Source organism: Galeopterus variegatus, unplaced genomic scaffold, assembly GCF_000696425.1.
Source record: "Galeopterus variegatus unplaced genomic scaffold, G_variegatus-3.0.2 Scaffold233, whole genome shotgun sequence".
Classification (NCBI taxonomy): domain Eukaryota; kingdom Metazoa; phylum Chordata; class Mammalia; order Dermoptera; family Cynocephalidae; genus Galeopterus; species Galeopterus variegatus.
The window spans coordinates 762823-784595 of record NW_007726344.1 but is presented as its reverse complement, the minus strand read 5'-3'; the positions used below and the strand labels follow the sequence as shown (position 1 = coordinate 784595).

The following is a 21773-nucleotide window of genomic DNA, read 5'->3' as shown; positions in this document are numbered from 1 at the left end:
GGAGCTGAATTCATAAACAAACAAATGAGAGAGAGAGAACAATCACAGTGGCGCCTTGAACTTTTAAAAGGAGAAAACAGAACAGAGGTTACCAGAGGTGGAAAGCGGGAGGAGGAGGGGAGAGTTTAACGAGAAATGAGTGAGAAATTGGTTAACAGACACAAAGAGTGATTCCGTATTGTAATGATGAATAAGCTAACTGTCCGGATCTGACCATGACACATTGTACACAACTATTAATAGTCGACCTTGTACCCCACAAGTATGTATAATCAATTATGCTTCAATAAAAAACAGATTGGAAAGAAAATCAGTCCTGGGGACCAGGCCCAGGTCAGTGACCAGGTCTTCCCGGCCCGCAGCAGGTCCCCCTGACGCACACACAGGAGCGCCGCCGCCGGCTTTCCCTCGCCCCTCCGCGGCCTCCAACCCGACGCCGCCGAGCCAGAGCCCCCCCAGGTCTCCCACAAGCTGGAAGAGCCCGGCCCGGCCCCTGTGGCCCGCGCAGGGAGGAGCCGCTCCGGCAGCGAGGGGAGCGGCGCAGGGCGGAATCGAGAGTCCGGGAGGCTCAGCGCCTGTCGCTTCGGGCCCACGCAGGGCCCTCCCTGGGGACGAAGTCACTGAGGACGCGTCAGAGAGAAGGGTGCGGGCTGGCGGGCCCCTGTCCTCGCCTTCCCCCTGCGCCGCCGGGTCCCAGTCTCTCGGTGGCGCGGGCGGCCCTCCCTCCACCCCGGCCTTCTAACCGCGCAAGACAAGCCGCCCGGGGCCCGGCATGGACTCCGCTCACACTCCTGCAATCTACAGAGCCCGCCCGTGGGGACAGAACCCCACCCTGCCCGGGCGTCGGAGGCCCGCGGTCGAATCTGGGACCGCACTTGTCTCGGGTCTTGGTCACCGCTGTGCCCGCCAGGGGACAGGCACACAGCAGGTGCTTAGGAGACGTCTGCCAAGACGCAGGTTTCTCCGTGTTCCTGAGACCAGTTTCCCCAAAACTAGGTCTGAAAAAGAACGACGCCCCACGAGGCGCTGGGAATCCGATCCCGACCTGAGGAGGCTTATGCTGCGCGACTGAGCCGGCCCCGGTGCTACAGGCCGGGAGGTTGATGGGTACAGGGCGGCCCTGGGGGAAAGCGGGTCAGAGAACTGGTCCCGAACTGGGGCTCCCGGTATGGGTCAGCAGTGCCCTCGCCCCAACCCAGGTGTCCGAACTCGAGGCTCCGACATGGCCTGGGGCAACAATCCGAGGCAGCCCAGGCCCCAAACTCCCGCTGTTCCCAGTACTTGGACTCCAGGGTCTCCGCTCCACACCCACACTCCAGGCCTCGTCTCTGTGGTCCTGTTTCACCAGATGGAGACCCAGAAGGCCTGGACCGGTCCAGGCCAGAGTCCTCGGCAACAGCCACGGGAACGAGGGTCACCAGGCAGCATCCCCGCACCCAGGTGAGGTTCCAAGAGGCCGAAATTACAGTCTCAGGGGCTCAGCACAGCCGTCGGTCTGCCCGCGTCTCCGAGCGTGTCTCTTTCCCTGAGCCTCTCCCCTCCGATCTGTTCTGCGCCCTTCGATGCTCCTCCTCTGCTCCAGGAGCTTGACACATGTTTTGTCTGTCTCCCACCAGTCAAGACGTCTGGGCCTGGAGAGGAGGGAAGATGCCCCGGGGTGACCCACCAGAGCCTCTGTCGGGACTGCGCCAGCATAAATCCGTGTTCTCCATCTTCCGCTGAAATGCCTACATTTCAGAAAGAGAAAAAAGGTGCCCAGACTTTGAGCACCTAAAGAGAGAATGACAACCTCTTTTTTGAGGCCACTGGAGTTACAAGGACAGGAGATTTAGTTGTGCTGGATATTGGCAAAATTAACCCATCCTAGGAACTCCAGCCAGAATGCCCAGAACTTATTGGGAGCTCAAGCTGCCTATCACAGCACTGATGGCCCCTGCTTTGAGCAACAAAAACCCACCTGGGAATTTGAGATGGAAAAGAGCTAGTCTCCGTGCCAGACTAAAAAGATGGCTCCCAAAAGATGTCCACGTCCTAATCTATCCCAGAACCTGTGGATAAATTAGGCTATGTGCCAAAGGGGAATTGGGCTGCAAATGGAATTAAGATGGCTCACCAAATGACCTTGAGAGGGGGAGATTATCCTGGATTATCTGGTGGGACCACTGTGACCAGAAGAGTCCTTAAATGTGGAAGAGGGAAGCAGAAGAGAACCAGAGAGATGACCGGATAAGGATTCTTTTGTCCTTGAAGACTTTGAAGATGGAGGAAGGGACCCTGAGCAAAGGAATGTAGGCAGCCTCTAGAAGCTGGAAAAAGGAAGAAAGTGGATTCTCCCCTAGAGTCTCAAAGAGGAATGCAGTCCTGCCAACACCTTGATTTAGCCCAGTGAGACCCAGTTCACACTTCTGTAAGAAATAATTTTGTGTTGGTTTAAGTCACTAGATTTGTGGTAATTTGTTACAGCAGCAAATAATACAGCCTCCCTTCCCAGGTTAGCAACAGGAAAGGGAAAATCGCAGCTGTCCTGCCCAGGATGCCATGGACTCAGCCACTGGTGGGTGGCAAGGGATCTTGTCCACCAACCTAGAACAACTCCTTTATTCTTTTTTTTTTTTTTTAAAAGATGACAGGAAAGGGGATCTCAACCCTTGGCTTGGTGTTGTCAGCACCACGCTCAGCCAGTGAGCAAACCAGCCATCCCTATATAGGATCCAAACCCGTGGCCTTGGTGTTATCAGCACCGCACTCTACCGAGTGAGCCACGGGCCGGCCTACAACTCCTTTATTCTATAGCAGCTGCCCAGCACCCAGCAAAGAGCTGCTGGGAGACTTAATCCCCCTGGGCCATCTCCTTGTGTCAAATTTTCACCCCTTGGGAAGATCTAGGTTCCTCAACGTCCAGGGTCTTAGGACAGAATCTGAGTTCTGGGGTGTCTTGCTAGAGGGGTGCTATTTTTCATACAGAGATCAGAAGCTGCTGATGGGGTATCAATGTGGGAGTCAGAATTGTGGATATGAGATTACAGTGTTTATTTTATTTCACAATTTGTTGTTGGCAAAATGTCAATTTTTATGATTGTTCTTAAATTTAGGAAAATCTGTACTAAATTTCTTATATGAATTGTAGGATTTCAGAGCAGTATTTGAAGTACTTTCCTTTAATCTTCTTCCTCCTCCTCCTCTTCTTCCTCTTCTTCTTTGGCAGCTGGACATTACAGGGATCAGAACCCTTCATCTTTGTGTCATCAGCATCACACTCTAAGTGACCAACCAGCCAGCCCAATTAATCTTTAATGTTCTTTGAATTGATGGCACTCATTAACCCATTTGTCATAGGTCCTCGTTTTCATGTGTTAATATGAGTTTTATGCAATCATCACCAATGTCAATGTTTTATGTTAAATCAACAAGAAATGTAATATTTTCCCAATATGCTCATGGGATTTTCTTTTCCTTATTAACTGGATTACCAAAGAATCCAAATGCCTATCTATTCTATTCAAAATTCATCTATTCCTCTTAATAACTTACCTTTTTTGGTATTTGAAAATTTTGTACAATTTGCTTCCCAATTTCAAAATAATTTCTACTGATTTCACAGCTTGCCATTATCATTTTTGTTTCATAAACCAGTAACTTTAAATCAATTTTCTGTTTTTCATTACATAAATTTAAAGGTGACAAAAGAAGAAAATATACTCTTGATACCTGTCCAAATCAGAAATCTGTTAAATTTCACTTGCATTATTGAAATTTTCTGAGACTTTCCAAAATGCAGTTTAGAATGAATACAAGTTGTATAAGCTTTTTGAATAAATTGTTTGCATTTTGAAAAGAAAAAAAGGGGATGTAGGGGGACATCTAGACACATGGAATAGCAAGGGTAAAGATCCTGGGATAACAGCATTCCTCTATGGCTGCAACTGAAAGCAGAGAGGAAGAGCAATGTCCCAGATGGTGGTGGGGTCTTGTAACCAAGGGAAGAAATTTGATTGTTTGTTTGTTTGTTTTTTAGGAAGCCATTGTAGGGTTTGAGGGTTTGAGTAGAATAAAAACATTATCTGACTTACGTTGACAAAAAAAAAAAAAAAAAAAAAAAAATCTCAATCTTCTGTGTGGACAATTGAACCTAGGAGCATCTGCCATAGCAGAGGACCATTGAGGCTATGACAATAATCCAGGTGATAGGAAGTGATTCTCAATACACTTGGAAGATAAAGCCAAAAGGATTTGTTGATAGATTAGACGTAGGATGTTGGCAAAAGAGAGGAGTCGAGGATGACTCCAAGCTTTTTGGCCCGGGTAACTGAAAGAATGAGGTTTTCCTTTTCCAGTGGAGGATATGGGAAATTGAAAGGAAGATCAAAATTTTACTTTTGAATACTTTGAACATATATTAAGTCTGCAAAATCGGTTAGACACCAATGGTGACTGCGAGTACGATCATTTCCTCTCCCACCTCCTCCTCTTTCCCTCCTTCTGGGACCAGATAACACCACCAGCCAACTACATCTTTCCCCACCCACTAATGCCAACTGCCTCCCTTTCTGAGCTGCCCACCAGGGCCACCCCTTGCCGAGAGAGTTAGGGCCAGGGTCCCACAGTCTAAGTCTCAGCAAGCAGTCAAGTTAGTCCTGTGGGGCTTCTTGATCTCGTGATGTTTCCTACTTTGGAGGATAGTGTTCGAACGGTGGACAAAGTTCCTGCTTTGCTTCCCCTGTGCCCACGTCAAAGATGATGAGCTTTGGTCTCTGAGTCAGGAGCAGCAAAGAGCTGAAGCTCAGATTCTCTCCCCTTCATTGAAATTACCTTAAAATATGAATCAATTTGGGATGGAACTGACCTAAAGAGGGCAGTGCCTAGGGACGTCAGCTACAAACGCCAGTCGCCCATGACCTCTGCCCAGGATCCCGGCTCCCTCGACAGGCTCTCGCCTCCTGAGCCAGGGACAGTGGATGGGTGTCCCAGGTTGGAAGTTTTAAAGGCATCTGACTGTGAAGAAGATTCGACCCTTCATGTGTAGAGGAAGGACTTCTCTTTTCTTCAGTGCCTCGACATCATACCGACAGAAGTAGCTTGTCAGTCCATCTGGTGACACTGGTGACAGGGCTTCTATTAAATTTTTGAAAGCGGCAGTGATGAGACCTTTTCAAAAACAGCCTTCCAAGGAGTTGGGCTTCGATGTCCATGGCTGGGATCTCAGGACCCAGCCTAGATCTCTGATCCTCATCTGGAGGAGAAAAAGACAGTACGCGATCGTTTGGGATAAAAAGGAGGGCTCGTCCGGGATTTGAACCCGGGACCTCTCGCACCCTAAGCGAGAATCATACCCCTAGACCAACGAGCCACACGAGACGTGGCCTCTAACTCCTTTATGTGGCTGTCTTGGCGTCCACGGGGCGGACCCGGCGGAGCTGGGAGACTCGGCTTTCAGACCCGCCGGGAGGGGGCAAGTTCGAGGGCGGGCGGTGCGGAGGGAGCTCAGCGGCCGTCCCTCCCCGCGCCGCACAGGGGCGCAGCCTCTGAGCCCCGATGATCCCGCAGTCCTGGAACGCCACCCCCACTCCGCGCCAGGCTGGCGATCCGCGCGTCCCCGCGCCACCCTTCGGTCCCGTCAAGGTCACTCCTCACGGCGAGGAGCCACAGGTCGGGCGGGGCAGCGGCTGCGTGGAGGGTCCCCGAGCGCACTCCCCGGGACGCCCGCCTTGGAGTCGCTGCCCCGCTGCGCGGCACCAGGGGGCGCTCAGCGGTCACTCCCGCGCGGCTCCGGCTCCGCTCGCGTCCCGCCCCCAGCGAGGCCGAAACCCAGAAAAGGGGCCGCCGAAGGGGCGCCTGGAACTCAGAGGCTGACGCTGACATCCCTTTGCCCCACCGACTGACCCAGCCACGTCGGTACGACCTCAGCTGCCCGAGGGTGGCCGGATGCTGGAAGGGTGTGGCCCCGGAGGGAGAGACGCCAGGCCACCGACCAGACCCCCCACCTGGGCGGGTCGGGATGCGTCCCCTCCCCCTCACTGCGGGGAGGAGGCGGGTCCTCCGGTTCCCAGGAGTTGGGGAGGACGAAGGACCAGGCTCTCGGGGGTCCTGTTCCTAGGAACTCTTTGCTGTCGCTCTGTCCTTCCCCGTGTCCAAGCTTGACACGATCCCCGAGAATTCGGCAGATCTGGGCTGAACGGGTCTCCCCCACTGTTGGGAAAATATAAGAAAATGGTCAGGGGCCCTCAGATGTTCAGAATCTTGCCGAGCATCTAATGTAAATATGCACGTGCGCCCAGGGTTTCCTTGTTTGTCTAATGTAACTGCGCGTGTGCACCCAGGTGTCCTGGGTTATGGACGTGAGCATAAAGGACTAACGGCTCTGATAAGCGGTGCTTCTCAGGACGCTCCGGGAAGCCACCAGGGCGGCTGCTCCTGTTGTGAGGCACGCTCCCGCTAGAATGCACTTACACGCCACTCCAGCTGGCCAGCGACCGTCTCTCAAGGAGCAACCGAGGGAGAACGGCGTCGGGCCTTGGTCTTGTGGGGTTTTTTAAGGCAAAAACCACATCCCGTTGGCACACGGGTTTGTCCAGGTGCACAAAGCAAGCTAGGTAGCCAGGTTACAGTCGCCAAAAATGAGCCGTTCGAGCAATCAAGCATACAAGTTTTCATTGTGTATGGCTCCTGTTTCTGTGCAATTGTTTTTGTTTCTATGAGAAGGTCAGTGGTTTCTCATGTAGAAGGGGGGGTAGTCTGCAGGTCAGACAGGGGGCAAAATGGAGTTACTTAGGTTAAGCAAGCAATTTTACAGAAGCAGCATCCATTATGAGGGTGTAGAGAGCTCTATTTCATTCCTAGCTCTGAATAAAGCCTATTAATTTTTCACCCATGGCTCCCAGGATCTTTTCCTATTTACCTAGCTCGTAGACCTGCATGTGGAGGGTTTGTGACCTAGTCTGTGCAACGGGCTCGAGGGGTCTGTGAGCCCGAGCCCTAGCTTTACACCTACCCCAACCCCTCCGGATCCAAGCCGCTCATTTCCTCGTTCTTCCGTTTGGAAATGCCCCGGAGCCCGGTCGTGGGGGGCGGGGACCGAGACCCCTACCCAGCCGGGCCCCCTGCAGCGCTGCCCGCGGAAGCCTGGGCCTGCTCCTCTCCCCCTCCCCCAATAATAAGTGGGAGCCGGGCTCAGCCAGGACTTGAGCCACTATCCTCTCGAACCCTGCGAAAGATTTATGCCCCTGTAGCAACCAGTGAGCCTGATGCATTTTTCCTTACTCTAAATAACCTCCTCCTGCGTGCCAGAGTCGTCCGTCTCCTTTAGCCGCGGTTACCGCAGGTGGTAGCGCTGGGTCCCACTTCAGGGTGACGGGACTGATCGCTGGGCCGAGTGACTTAGTCCCGCCTCCCCAAGGTCCCCACCCAGACTGTACCTGCAGGAGCCTCCACCCTCTCAGTCTCCTGTCCTTGCTGAAAACGAGGAAAGGAAAGGGAAAAATAGATACAGGGCTCGTTAGACATTTGAACCCAGGACCTCTCACACCCAAAGCGAGAATCACACCCCTAGATCAACCATCAAATCATCTGCTTCCTTTTGGGGGAGCTAGAGGAGACACGTCCTTCTACAGCTGACGCACAGCGACACTTTCTCAAATCCCCAATAGCTCGGTTGGTAGCGTCTGTGAGTCTCACGATGTAGATTCGTGGGTTCGCAGCCGCCACCAGATTTCCGGGGCGAGCGTGAGTTCTGCTGGATAAACCATCAAGGTTACCCGCTGAGGTTCTGAGTTGGTAATTTTTCCACTCTCCAAATGTCTTACTGGTATAAAATATAGATGCGTTTATGTATTATTAAAGTGACTTTCCAGGCATGATAATGATGTTAGAAACCACGAAGAAACGTACAGATTTTACACACCAGAGACTTTCTGTACCTGGTTGAGCTAACCGGGCAACCCCACACAACTTTTTTTACATGGCAAATGGCAACCCAAACAAAATACAATGTAAATGACAACCACGGGCTTATAACTTTGCTATATAGATATAAAGTCCTTTAAAAATATATGGGTATATATATATATATTTTTCCCCCCTTTTTGTCTTTTTTCGTGACCGGTAACGGGATTGCAACCCTCGGTGTTGCGCCCGCACCGCGCTCAATCAGTGAGCTGACCGGTTTCTATATGGGATCCGAACCCTCGGCGGGTGCGCCGCCACACTCTCATGTGCCGCACTCTACCGAGTGCGCCATCGGGCCGGCCCTACTGGTATATATTTTAAAAGACATTTCAAAAAAAAAATTGAAGACATGACCAATTGCTAGTAAATCCTAGTGCTGATAACACTAAGGTCCAGGGTTTCATTTCTGTTCTGGCCAACTACAGAAAGAAAGAAAGAAGAAAGAAAAGAAAAGAAAGGTGAGAGAGAGAGAGAGACACAGAGAGAGACACAGAGAGAGACAGAGAGACAGAGAGAGACAGAGAGAGAGAGAGAAAAGAAAGAAAGAAAGAAAATTGCTAGAAAGAGAAAAAGAAAAATTGCTAGTAATCAGTCACAGTATCTGTTTTCTTCATTTTTCTTTTTCTTTTTTCTCCTCATAATTTTCTTTATCTTTCTTACCTGGGCCATATGCTGTCTAGGACAAATGCTACTTGTCCCAGCCTCTCTTGCGGCCAAGAGTAGTCCTGACCTGCCCTATGGGACATGGATGGAAAACAACAAAGCCTTGAAATGGAACCAGACAAGAGGAGATTGTCCAAGGGCTTGGAATTGTTTCAAGACCCAGAATCTGGAAACATTCCGTCTACACGACAAGTTTTGCCAAGTAGCTGTCAGAGTATTTGGTAATGTGGGTGTGACTGAAGCTCGCATGGTTGAGGAATCAAAGGCAGCCAAGCCCACCAGTATGGCCTCCTCCAACCTGGTGGACATATGTCTTCCTAGGCCACCCAGATCACCAGCTTCAATGACTTTCATGAGAAAAAAGGAGGTAAGGGGGAACCCTGTCTCCTCACTTCTGTCCATGTCTCCTATGTATCCTCCTTTCTACCTATTTGCTGCTTTGAAAGTAAAATAAAAGAGAAGGAAACCAAGAACAGAGTCCAACTCGTCCTTCTGAGCAAGTACAGACCGAACTCTGTTGGCTTACACGAGCTAACTCGTGCTGTTTACAACAGATGCGTGAGGTGGGAACTATTATCTTCACGTCTACAGATGGCAAAACTGAGGAACAGAGAGATGACATAACTGGTTCCCACAGCCAGGAAGTGCCTTGGAAAATCTGGCTGGAGAACCACACTCTTAACCAGCACATCAAAAGCTGCCTGGCCACAACAAGAGCTATTCACAGAAGAAAGGAAAGAAAAAGAAATATAATTGGCCAATAAACATGAAAAAAACTCACATTACTAGTAAAGGTCATTTTCCCTACTTTCTGTGCCACCACAATGTCAACTTCACCATAGGTCTAGTCTGTCTCATGTCCTTTCCATAGAAGCTGGTTGGGGAATAGCCATAAATCCGAATTCTCAAATTTTGGCATATGCTTTACTCAGCGTATTTATAATTGAGATATAATACACGTAGACCATTTAAAAGTACTTTTACTATATTCACAGGGTTGTGCCACAATCACCACAATCTAATTCCAAAGTATTTTCATCATCCCCAAAAGAAATCTGGTACCCATTAGCAATCACTCCTCTCCCTTTCTCCCCCAACTTGCTAGCAACCACCAATCTGCTTTCTGTCCCCATGGGTTTGCATATTCTGGACATTTCATATACATGGAATCATACAATATGTGGTCCTTTGTGTCTGGCTCCTCTCACTGAGCATGTTTTCAAGGTTCATCCATGATGTGGCGTGAATCAGTACTTCATTCCTTTTCGCAGCTGAATGACATCAGCCACTGTATTAGTTTGCTAGGGTTGCCATAACAAGGTACCACAGACTGCAATTTATTTTCTCACTGTTCTGGAGGCTTGAAGTCTGAGACAACATGTTGACAGGATTGGTTTCTTCTGAGGCCTCCCTCCTTGGCTGGCAGGTGGTCATCTTCTCCCTCTGCCTTCACCTGGTCGTCCCTCTGTGTGTGTCAATGTCCACATTTCCTCTTCTTCTAAGGTTATTAGTCATATTGGACTAGCACCTACCCTAATTACCTCATTTTATCTTAGTTATCTCTCTAAAGACCCTATCTCAAAATACAGTCACAATCTAAGGTTCTAGGGGTTAGAATTCAACATATAAATGGGGGGGGGATACAATTCAGCCCATACAAACATTAAAATGAACATTTACGTGCTTAGTATTGTATGAACATATGTTTTCCATTTACTTGGGTGTATAAGTGGAATTCCACTTAGGAATGGAATTTCTGGGTCATCTAGTGACTCTATGTTTAACATTTTGAGGAAATTCCAGGCTTTTCCATTGTGGCTGCACCAATTTACATTCCCACCAACCCAACCCAGAATCTTTATCCTGGAAAAATAGTAATGGGTTTGTGCAGATATTTAGCAACAAAAATGTTTATTCTACAGCTATATTTATGGGCTGGCTGGTTAGCTCAGTTGGACAGAACACGGTGTTAATAACGACCAGGTTAAGGCTTTTCATCCCCATACTGGCCAGCCACCAAGAAATATACATGTATATAATTATATTTAATAAGTAAAAACCTGGAAACAATCTAATTGCCCAAATATGGAAGGTTAATTAAATGAAATTATCATGTATCCATGAAATGGAAGATTATGCAGTCATAAAAATTGGTGGTATACACCGTATGATCCTATTTATATAAAGCTTCAGAAAATGCAAAGTAATGCAGTGACAGAAGGCAGATCAGTGGTTGTCTGGGGAGGGGGATTGCCAAGGGGCATGAGGAAGCTTTTGAGGATGATGGACATGCTCACTCTCTTGATTGTGGTGATGATTCCCGAGTACCTACTATGTCAAAACTTATCAGGTTTTCCGTTTAAAATATGTACAGTTTATTGTATATCAATTTTACCTCAATAAGGAAAAAATTGATGTTCTAGTTTATTGAGTGGCATGGTAAGATGTTCGTTATAAGTTGACAAGAGACAGAAGTAGTCACTAGAACAGCTTGCTCTATATGATCCTGTGTGTGTGTGTGCGTGTGTGTGTGTGTTTAGAACAGTGTACACTAAACTGTTAACAGCTGTGGTTAGCGGTTAGCTCATCTGGTTAGACCGCAGTGTTATAACACCAAGGTCAAGGGTTGGTATCGCCAGTGGCCAAAAACAAACAAAAAAAGTAGCTTAGTGGGCCTGGAGCCCTACCCAGATAAAGGGCGAGCAGTGGGGACATTCTCCTGCAATCAGGTTCGATTTTCAACACCCCACCCCCTCCTCCCCCTTCCTTCCCTCCTCCCCTTCCTTCCCAGGCCAAGGAGTGGGTCCTGCCCTGAGAAAAGCTGCCGAGTGGCAGGGTCAGGATAGCAAACCCCCTCCCTCACATGCCCCACAACTCCTGAGTAGCCAGGACTGACAATTATCCCCTTGTGCTCCCACGGTCGCAGCGTGCACGTGTAGCTCCTGCTTGGACTGGGAGTTTGGAGAGAGGAAAGCCAGGGGTCCCCGGCGAGAACCAGAAAACTGGAAGCCACATGGGGTCCCGGGGCAACCAGCGGTGCTGAAGCCTTCACCGGGCTCCTTCTGTCCTCGCGGATTCCTTCCCTGGACCGATAGGGTCTCCGGGACACCGTCCCCAATCCCCCGCGGGTGCTTCAGCAAAGCTAGAGGGCACTGACCTCCTCCCCTTCCCTAACCTCCGGCGTTTGCTGCTGCGGCTTGGCCAGATCCGAAGGGACCCGTGCCCCTAACCTACAATGTTAGTGATTTTGGAAGGAAAAAACTTGGGCTCATTCAGCACTTGAACCTGAGACCTCTTACACCTGAAGTGAGCAGCAGGCCCACAGACCAATGCCACTTTCTCCAGGGGGCTCCAAGTGACCTCGAAGTTTGATCTGGCTGAGAAGGCCAGCTCTAGGATTTGAATGGGGGTTCCCTACACCTAATCAAGCAGCATGCTCAAGGAGCCCTTTACAGATACTTTCTTTTTCTTTCTTTTTGGCGGTTGGCCAGTATGGGGATCCCCCATTATCTTGGTCTTATAAGGAAACATATTTTTATTTTCATGTAGACTATTCTAAATGACCTTCACTGCCCCAGGAATGAGGACGCTAAGTTGGAGCAGCCCTTCTGTTCCCTGCCCACACTGTTCCCTGCCTCCTAGTGTTGTGGGAAAGTGAGACAGGGACAAGAGCCGGAAGAGGAAACCTGGTTATTCGCGAATAAGATCCTGGTCCAGCCGGTTTCCCGAGGACGCAGGCGTGCACAGCCACAGGAAATACAGACAGAGAGCTCCGCCCCCACATAGGCGTGTTTATTCGGTTGGACCAATGAGCTCCCACCAGCTAAGGTGCCAATCAACAGAGACTACCAGGGCCTGACCAATGGACAAAGGACACGAATCCAGCTGGGAGGAGTTAAACCCCTGCGAATGTAACTGTTGGTGCACTAGAGTTAGAACTGGAGCCACACATCTCTGGATTCTCTTTGGAGTGTACTTTCTCTCTTATTAAGTAAACTGCTCTTTGTTTTTCACCTCTGGCGTGTCTCGTCCAATTCTTTGTTCAAGACACCAAGAACCCGGACTTAGCTTGCAAAACCTGCAGTTTCCCACAACATCTTGGGTCTCTGACCAGGAAACCTGCAGTTTTCTCATAACACTAGGGTTAGGAGCACACATTCTGTGGCCAGATTGACTGGGCTTCCATCCCACCTCCTCAATTTTGTCTGAAAATGCAATAATAAGAGTTTAGCAATTGTAAAGACTAAACGAGTCAGATATTTAAAGACCTTAGAAAAGTGCAAGGCATGGTAAGTTTCATAAACTCAATGCGTCCACTGTTATTACCGTTAACATCCCATTCTCCGCCCTTCGGGGCCACATCACTGGCCTGGGAACTCACAGGCAGCAGCAGCAGCACCAAGCTGCTTCTACAGGCAGAGATCCTGCGAAATAGGCACCCGGGGTGATTCTGGGTGGAGGGAGGTCAGGCAACTCGGGAGTCCAGAGCCTGGGCTCCCAAGCACCTGCTCCCTCCCACTGCACTGGACACCTCTGGGAGGACCTAGCACCCACCTCCCTGGGCTGCTTGGGGGAGGGACAGGGACACAACAGACACTGGGACTCCCAAACTACTGAACATTCCTTCTCCTCTACTTGATCGGGACCTGAGTCAAACTCCCCCAACACAACCCTAAGGGGACTGGAGTCTGGACGGTGTTGCTGTCAAATCCTGCACAAGCCCACGTTCTCAGACTTTCTTCTCTTTTAAAGGGGGACATCCCTGCTGTGGTTCCTGAGGAGGACAAGCCTTGTGGCACTCCTTCCCAGGGCCTTTGCTAACAAGAAATGAGGAAGCCCTCAGTTTTCATTGGTCCTTGCCTTACCCTGGGGGTAGACATCGCTGAGGGCAGGAGCCCAGTATGGTATCTGCTCTTCCCGAGTTTCTCATTGTGCCCCCAACAGGGCACTTTTTAGATGGGAGTAGACAGCTCCCCCGGTGTGGGGATTCTGCCAGCTGCTAAGTATATCTATTCCAATTATGCATTCTGGAACTGGGGAAATAACCACAGGATGGATTTAGGGAGGGATCCACTGGACACACTGTGAGTTGGAACTGGGCTAAAACTCCATTAATCACCTGACCCCTGATGGAGTTTGGATGTGTCGTCCCCACCAAAACTCATGTGGAAATCTGATCCCCAATGTGGCAGTGTTGGGAGTTGAGTCATGGGGGCAGATCCCTCATGAATGGATTAATGCTCTCACTAGGTAGGGGGATTAATGAGTGGGTTCTCACTCTATTAGTTCCCACAAGAGCTGGTTGTTTAAAAAACCCTGGCACCTCCCCTCTCTCTCTCTCTCTCCCTTGCTTCCTCTCACCATGTGATCTGCTTGTACCCGCTAGCTGCCTGCCACTTTCTGCCATGAGTAGAAGCAGCCTGAGGCCATGCCAAATGCAGCTGTCTGAGAATCATAAGCCAAATAAGCCTCTTTTCCTTATAAATTACCCAGTCTTAGGTATTTCTGTTATAGCAACACAAATGGACTAATACACGCCCATAATCCCCTATGCTAACTGGAAGGTCACTGTGATGTTTTGGGTCTCCTGGAATCAATGTCTGCTTAGGTCCAGTGTCAAGTAGTCCCCAAAAGGTCTGATTATTTTCCTTTCCCCAAAGCACAGTTACTCTGTATATTAATCTGTTTCTGCTGCTTATAACAAAATATCTGGAACTGGATAATTTATAAAGAAAATGAAATTTATTGCTTACAGTTTCAGAGGCTAGGAAGTCCAAATTCCAGGGAAGACATTTGGTGAAGGCCCTATTGATGGCAACACTGATGCAGGGATCTCACATGGCAGAAAATTGTGGAGCAGAGAGAGACTAATTTCTCATGTGCTCTTCTTTTAAAGCCCTCAGAACCACACCCCTGACCCCATCATTAATCCATTCACCATGGCTTGGTCCTACAATCCAATCACCTCTTCAAGGCCCCACCTTTCAATTACCATAATAGGTTTCCCACCCTCAGCAATTACTGTGCAGATTAAGCTTCTAATATATGAACTTTGGGGACACAATTCAGTTAATCCGCAGCACTCTGGTAAAATGCTGTAGGTTCCTATGGGAAAGGGTAGAAGAAAGACTAATAGTATAAATTTTTGGTAGTGTACCAGGTCCTTCCTCAAGGGGACCTGGCCACCCCTTCATTCAAGGGGTTCTGGGTCTGTAAACTGGCTCAAGTCTGGGAATTGATTGAGGGCAGTGACTCTGTTTTTATGATTTGAATTAGACTTTCATTCATCTGAAATAGAAGTTTTCTTCTTATACAGATCAAGTAAGAATTTAGTTAGCTTCCTATCTCTTTGACATCTAGGAACACCATGATTAATTAGCTAATGCCATAGATGTACCCGAGTCAGACTGTTCTGATTGTTGCTTTGCCTCTGTTGTCCATTATGGTGACTATACCCACCTTGCCTTTGTCAGTTGAGTGCCACCAGTTGGCCCCTGCCACCCCGGGATCTGATTAGTCCTATCACTTTTAAGTCTTCCAATTGAGTGACTGCAGCTCTCACTGTAAGGTTCAGTCTATAGAGCAGGTGTGATAAAAAGACACACACCCAATGTGGGACTCAAACCCACAATGCTGAGATTAAGAGTCCCATGCCATACCAACTGAGCTAGCCCTGCAACCCACAAGCCTGCTCCTGGTGGATATCTAAGTTGAGGCAGAGATCCAGCCCAGACTGTGGAACTGTTTCTCTGCAACATACATTGCCCTCAAGCCTGGCTGCAGTGGTCAGATGCAGCCCAAGGCCCCCTGATGGTGGATAGATCCAGGTCCCTGCCTCCAGGCCATAGAAATGGGTCTGACTTGTGCAGTACTCATTCGTTCAAAATATCTTTGCTGAGCCCTGATTCCAAGATGAGCCAGGTCACATGGCAAGAGCAGGCCCTGGGGATCCAGCCCATTGGAAGGAAAGGCACAGAGCTGGAGCTCGCCACATTGGGCAAGAGATTGCAGACTCCTGCCCAAAGGGAGTGGGGAGGAGGTTGAGGTAGGGAGGCAAGAGGGGCTTGGGGAGCTGGGAGGGGTCTGGGAAAGAAAACTTGCACTCTGACCAACCCAGAGATGTCCTCTAGGGAGAGGTGGGCTGGTGGGGACTGGGATGGGCTGCAATGGGCTGGGGTGCAGGGAGAAGGTGGAGGGTGATCAGCAGTGAGGGTGGGAAGTAGAGAGAAAACTGTCAGTGACCCAGCTGCCTAAAGGAATCCACAGCAGCCCCCTGCACTAGGCTCTGTGCCCTAACATCCCACCTGGGCAGGTGTGAGGGTTTCTTGTTCCTTTCAGGGACCTTTGGCCTTCTTTCCTGCTGCTGTTGCAGCTGTAAAAGCAATGCCTGAGGCTGCAGCTGATGAATCTCACCATACATGAGTCCCCTCTTTCAGGTGAGAAAAAGGTCCTGTGAAAGCTGTGAAGATCAGAATAGAGTCACATGTGTTAAAACTCCTGATACATAGAGCTGGGGAAGGCATTGATGGAAGGATTCTCATGCATACATGCCTGATAACAATCACAAAGGACTGCCAAAACCACTACCTTACACAAAAAGTACTTCTGTGAGGACATCTGCCCAGCCACTTCCTTTCCAACCTCGGACTGGCATTACCCCTGTTATTGTTTTTGTGGGGCTTTTTTTTTTTTTTTTTTTTTTTTTTGCAACTGGCTGGTACAGGGGGCTCCCTGTGACCTTAGTGTTATAAGGCTGTGCTCTAACTGAGCTAACCAGCCAGTTACCCATGTTATTGGTTCTTGGAGCCAAGAAAAATTATCCCAAACAATTATGCAATTCTCAATTATTTTTCCTTTTAAAACCTTTGTCTTCCTTTACCTCCCCAAATATGCACATAGTTTTACAGAGCAAGAGAGGTCCATCTGCTCCACACATGACTGAGCCAAACACTGAACACCGAGATTTGCAGTGAAGAAAGTATAGGCTTTACTGCAGGGTGTGAAGCTATCGCTTGAAATCAGAACTCGCCATTGGCTTTCAATCAGGGGTTTTTAAATGGAAAAATTAAAGATAAGGGGTCAGGGCTCATGAGCAGCTTGTGGGCGTCTCTGATTGTGAAAGCTTCAGCATCTTCCCTAACCTTGATCTATTTTGATCTATTATGATTCTTGGCACCAGTTTTTCTGAGTGCTGGATGATCTATGTGACTGTGGCCAGGTCCCCAACCTCAAAATCTGCAAACCCCCCCCCCCCACACAACTTGCATCAGTACAATTATCTTCAAAGCAAAGGCAAGCTTCTGGTGACTCTAAATCATTTTGACTACTGTTTAAATTATTATTACCTTATGATTAACTGGCTACATTTTTCTTTAAGACAAACAGAACATTCTTCAAGCTCTTTTTACCTTGCTGCAAGTTCCCACACTTGCTTATCAAGCTTTAAGTGCTTCACTGCCAGAGTGGCTACAGGTTAACTCTTAAACTAAGCAAAATACATTTTCCCCTAAAAATTAAAAGCAAATTAAATTTGCAACTGTCAGTTTCAATGGTTTACTATGGCTCATGTATTCCCACTGCAATGTTCTATTCCCAATTAAACTCACCATTCTTTTAGGGAGCCTCTCTCAGTTGTTATTTAGGTCGGTAACACCCTCCTTCAGGTGTCTCTGGTTTTATGAGCTCCTCTTCTGCTTCCACAATCCACTCTGAGGTCTTATTCCCTCAGGATCCCAGAGTTGAGCCTGGAGGGGTGCTCATTAATTTCTAGGTCCACGTCTTAAGAGAGGTGCCTAACATGGGCTCAAGCCCACACACCTGAGATTAGGGGGCATGTCGTCTCGACCCAGGAGCCAGCCAGGTGGCAGCAGGAGGCTGTTATGTCGTTGTGCCTCTAGGAAATCTGGGGTCCACCCCAAGAAAGGCTATCCTGATCCCAACAGGAAACCAGCAGGCAAAAGAAGTGGAGGGAGGAGCTCGGGAGGTCCTGACCTCAGCAGTTTCTTCCAATGGGGAGGGGGAGCTCGGCTCGCTGTCGGGGCAAGGCCTGGTGGACTGTGTAGGCAGACCCCAGCATGGGCTCTCCATTGTTTCAGTCCTTCTTGGGTTGGTGAATAATGACATCACACACATACAGTACTCACTGTACCAGTCAGGGTTCTGCAAAGAAACCAAACCAACAGGAGACATATAGTACATGTAAAATGTATGCACGTACATGTGCATGTATGTTATTATTGTTACTAGATTTACTTAAAGGAATCGGCTCATGTGATTGTGGGGGCTGGCAAGTATGAAATGTATAGGGCAGGCAGGCAGGAGTTAATACTGCAGTCTTGACCCTAAATACTTTACCAAAAAAGTAAGTAATTTAATACACAAATCTTTGAGGCAGGTGCTGCTATTATTCTCACTTTACTCATGGGTGAACTGGGGCCCTTGAGAAATGGGACTTTGTAGTTCTACATCTGTGGAGACTAGATAGGGGATAGGTTCCAGATCTGTGGAGTCCAGATGGGAGATCGGGGAGCCGGTCCTGTAACCTTTTCCCCAGCCCTAAAAGAAATGTCCAGTATTTGTGCCCTGGATATTAAGACCCCAGATCAAGTGCAGAATCTATTTGGTGGAGGGAGTGAGCCACCTGCATTTTGGAGGACAGGGCAGAAGTACCCAGAGTTGGCCCTGACTTCACGGTCGTTTAATTTTACTTTTTTGGGGGGTAGCAAATATGGGGATGGGAACTCTTGACATTGGGATTGTCAGCACCACATAATACCAAATCCTTGCCCTTGGTGTTGTCAGTACCATGCTCTACCAACTGAGCTACAAGGCCAGCCCTTAATTTTACACATATCTGTTTCTTATTCCTGTACTGTCCTCTCCCATTTCCCTGAGATCCTGGCTTCCTCTGTCCATCCCCACAGGCCCAGATTGTTGCAAAGGGCATCAGGGGGGACCCAGCTGGCTCCTGCAGGTCAGAACAGAGCAGTCTGGGGGTGGGGAGAAGAACAGCCTGGAAAAGGCCAGGAGGCCACATCTTGGGGTGTCATCTGGGTTATTTTATTTTATGGGTTCCAGGTTGGTCTGGACACCCCCCCAGTGGTATGGTAAGAGGTCTCAGTTAAACCCACAGGCCCACAGCCTTAAAAGGTATGCCCATCATGGGGCAAGGGCTTGAGGTAAGAGTCTTAGCTCAGCCCCAGCCACCCGCAGCCGCCTTAGAGGCCTGGAGTGGTGCTGGAGGGGGTCTCAAAAGAAACCAGAGCCTGTCGCGGGACCAGGGTCCTCAGCCCCTTCCACCTAGGTCCCACACTGCTGGGGCCTCCAGAGGGGTTGGACCCAGGTCCCTACTGGGCTGTGAGCCTGGGGCAGACAGTCGCTCTGTGGCTCCTCCTCCCCTCCAGCTGCCCTGGGGTCAGGGTGCTGCCCTGAGGTCCTTTGTTCCCAGAGTGGAGGAGGCTGGGGAGGTTTGACATCCAAGCCCCTTCTTCCAGGAGCAATGGGCAGGCCAGTGGAACGTTAGGACCTTGCCTCTCGCATCAGTGTCGCCTCCTGATCGGCCCCCTGCCAGTTCCCCTACTCTTCCCAAGACAGATCGTCTCTGCCACAGGATTCCCAGATGCACGTTTCAGATGCCCCGCCTTCAGCATCCCCAGTTGGGCGACCCCATGCTATGACAATACTACCGCCCACCCATGGAGAAGGTGTAGGATGTGAGTCTCATTCAGGGTGAGGGGTGTAGGGGGCTTGGCTCTGCCTCCCTCCGCTTAAACCACCTCCCCCCAAATGTAGGAAACATAACTCTGGATATGTCCTCCGATCCAAAATCACAGCCCAAGAATGGAGCCCCCTCCTCCTTATTGAATTATACAGCTCGGGAGTTTTCTCAGGAAGATCCCTGTAAATCAAACTCGTAGTTGCTTAATGGCCTGTAAGGACCTCCTCAAAACGGAGGCTTCGCCCAACGTGGGGCTCGAACCCACGACCCTGAGATTAAGAGTCCCAAGCTCTACCGACTGAGCTAGCCAGGCCATGTGGACGTGGGCCACTGTCCTTTGTTCTGAGCCTCAGGCAATTTGGCCGCTCTTGCCCGGCTTCCCCCTCCGGTCCCCAACATCTCCACTGCCTGCACTGAGCCTCCCAGACGCAGCCAAAGTTCTGGAGCAGAGACCTGGCAGATCTTCGTCCCTGTCTGGGCCCAGGAGATACAGGAAAGAGAAACATCGAGAAGAGGATGCGTCATACATCTCCAGCCTCTGAGTCCTTCGGGGTCCGGGAAGAACCCCAAGAGCAGAATCCCAAACTCCCTTCCCAAAAAAGCCCCCAACACCTCAGAGGATGGGACTCTCCTCACAGAGAAGCGGGTCTTACCCGACCCTCTGGGGAAATGTATTCCAGGCAATGGCCGGGCCTGCATGATCCAGGACCAGGCTCTGGCCTCCCAGGCAGGGCTGTGTCCCCAGGAATCACTGATGGGATGGGGTGGGACACTGAGGATGTGGGAGCCCCAAGAATGCAGTCATCCACAGCAGGGCTGGACCCAGTGGTGGCCAGGGACATGCGGGAAAATCGTTCCATCTTTGATATTTCTTTTCTTTTTTTTTTTTTTTTTGTCTTTTTCGTGACCGGTAAGGGGATCGCAACCCTTGGTGTGGCATTGCCCACACCACGCTCAGCCAGTGAGCGCACTGGCCATTCCTATATAGGATCCGAACTCGCGGCGGGAGCATCGCTGCGCTCCCAGCCGCACTCTCCCAAGTGCGCCACGGGCTCGGCCCCCATCTTTGATATTTCTAAAGAAGCAAGGGAGGAGCCATTCTGGGAGAACTAGACCTTGGAACTCACAATTATTGTCTGATTAATATGATTTATTTGAATCAAGTTGGGGAGGGGGGCCTTGTCTCCCCCCCACCCCACCCCCACAGGCCTCGGGAGGAATTCATCCCAAACCCTCCATGGAGCCCATGCACAGAGTGGACCTGGGTCCACCCCCAGTGTCAATATGCACCCCCAACCTTTCCCAGAGCTGCGATGGTGAGAAGGGGCCTTGAGGTAGGAGATCATGGAGCCACCTTTCCAGAATCCTCGATGGCTTTCCACCACACAGCCACGCCTGCTCCCCGGGGGAGGGAATATTTCAGCATGGCCAAGCCTGTGCCCACTTCCCCGAAGGCCGAACTCACCTCCGATTTTTTGGCATTTCTAGATATCCATTAGGACTGTGCTGAAGCCTCCTGGTTAGCTCAGTTGGTAGCGTGCATAAACCTTAGTTTCAGGATTGTAGAAGTGAACCCCATCTCAAACGTCAGATTTTCGGATGTCCCTGCTGCTGATCAGCAGACTTTAAGGCTAATCGATACTCCAAGCACAGATGCTGACACGTGGAGTTGGTGCTTCCATCAACCACTGGGTCCAGCTCCTACTGTTCCTCTGTGAGGAGGAGTCCTCTGTTTACCCTCACACCGTGGAGATCTTCACGGCCGGCCTAGGTGAGAGACACCTGCTCTAAGCCTTCACCCCTTGGTTCATTTTACCCTGAGCAGACTAAAGTATAAATTTTGAGAGAATCTGACCTGGGAGGGGTGCAGGATTGTCCTAGACACTGCACCAATCCCAGTGAGCCCAGTGGACAGTGGTTGATATCCTCCCTGGAAATTGACCACATCCCTCTTGGGGACTCAACATGGCCCACTTGTCACAGCTGATAAATAAACGGGAAAAGGAACACAGAGGTTCTGCTCCTCCATTGGCTGATTTTCTTAGCGATTCCCTAGAATTCTGAGCAATAAATGGGCTGAGCATAGGTGGTGGAGATTTTTATATGGGTGCTTGGAACTGAGAACACTTTTTGAGTTTCAAGAGAATGGGATCGTCTGTGGCAGTGATCCCAGGAAAAAGGCACCGGCCAGTGTTGGGCTCCAAACTCGGACTCTGAGATTAAGAGTCTCTGCTCTGTGGACTGAGCTAGCCAGACAAACATTGGGAACTCTTCATGGTTCTTTAGGACAAGGAGGAGGCTTACTCTCTCCAGAAGAACAAAATCCCAGAATTGGAATCAGAGCCAGTGCATCCCCCTGAGGAAGCACAACCAGGGGGCCAACTGTGTCTATGGGTGTTGTGGACACATATCTTTTGTGGACCCCAATATTGAGTGTCCCAGCCTATGTCTC

The 21773-nt window shown here is 49.7% G+C and overlaps 2 non-coding genes across 2 annotated transcripts; both read right to left on the bottom strand.

The window, feature by feature from the left end:
• Positions 1–5275: 5275 nt before the first annotated feature.
• TRNAP-AGG lies at positions 5276–5347 on the bottom strand. The gene has a single exon. It is a non-coding gene; the product is annotated as a tRNA-Pro (tRNA).
• A 14214-nt stretch (positions 5348–19561) lies between these two features.
• Positions 19562–19634, bottom strand: TRNAK-CUU. Its single transcript has one exon. It is a non-coding gene; the product is annotated as a tRNA-Lys (tRNA).
• Positions 19635–21773: the final 2139 nt, after the last annotated feature.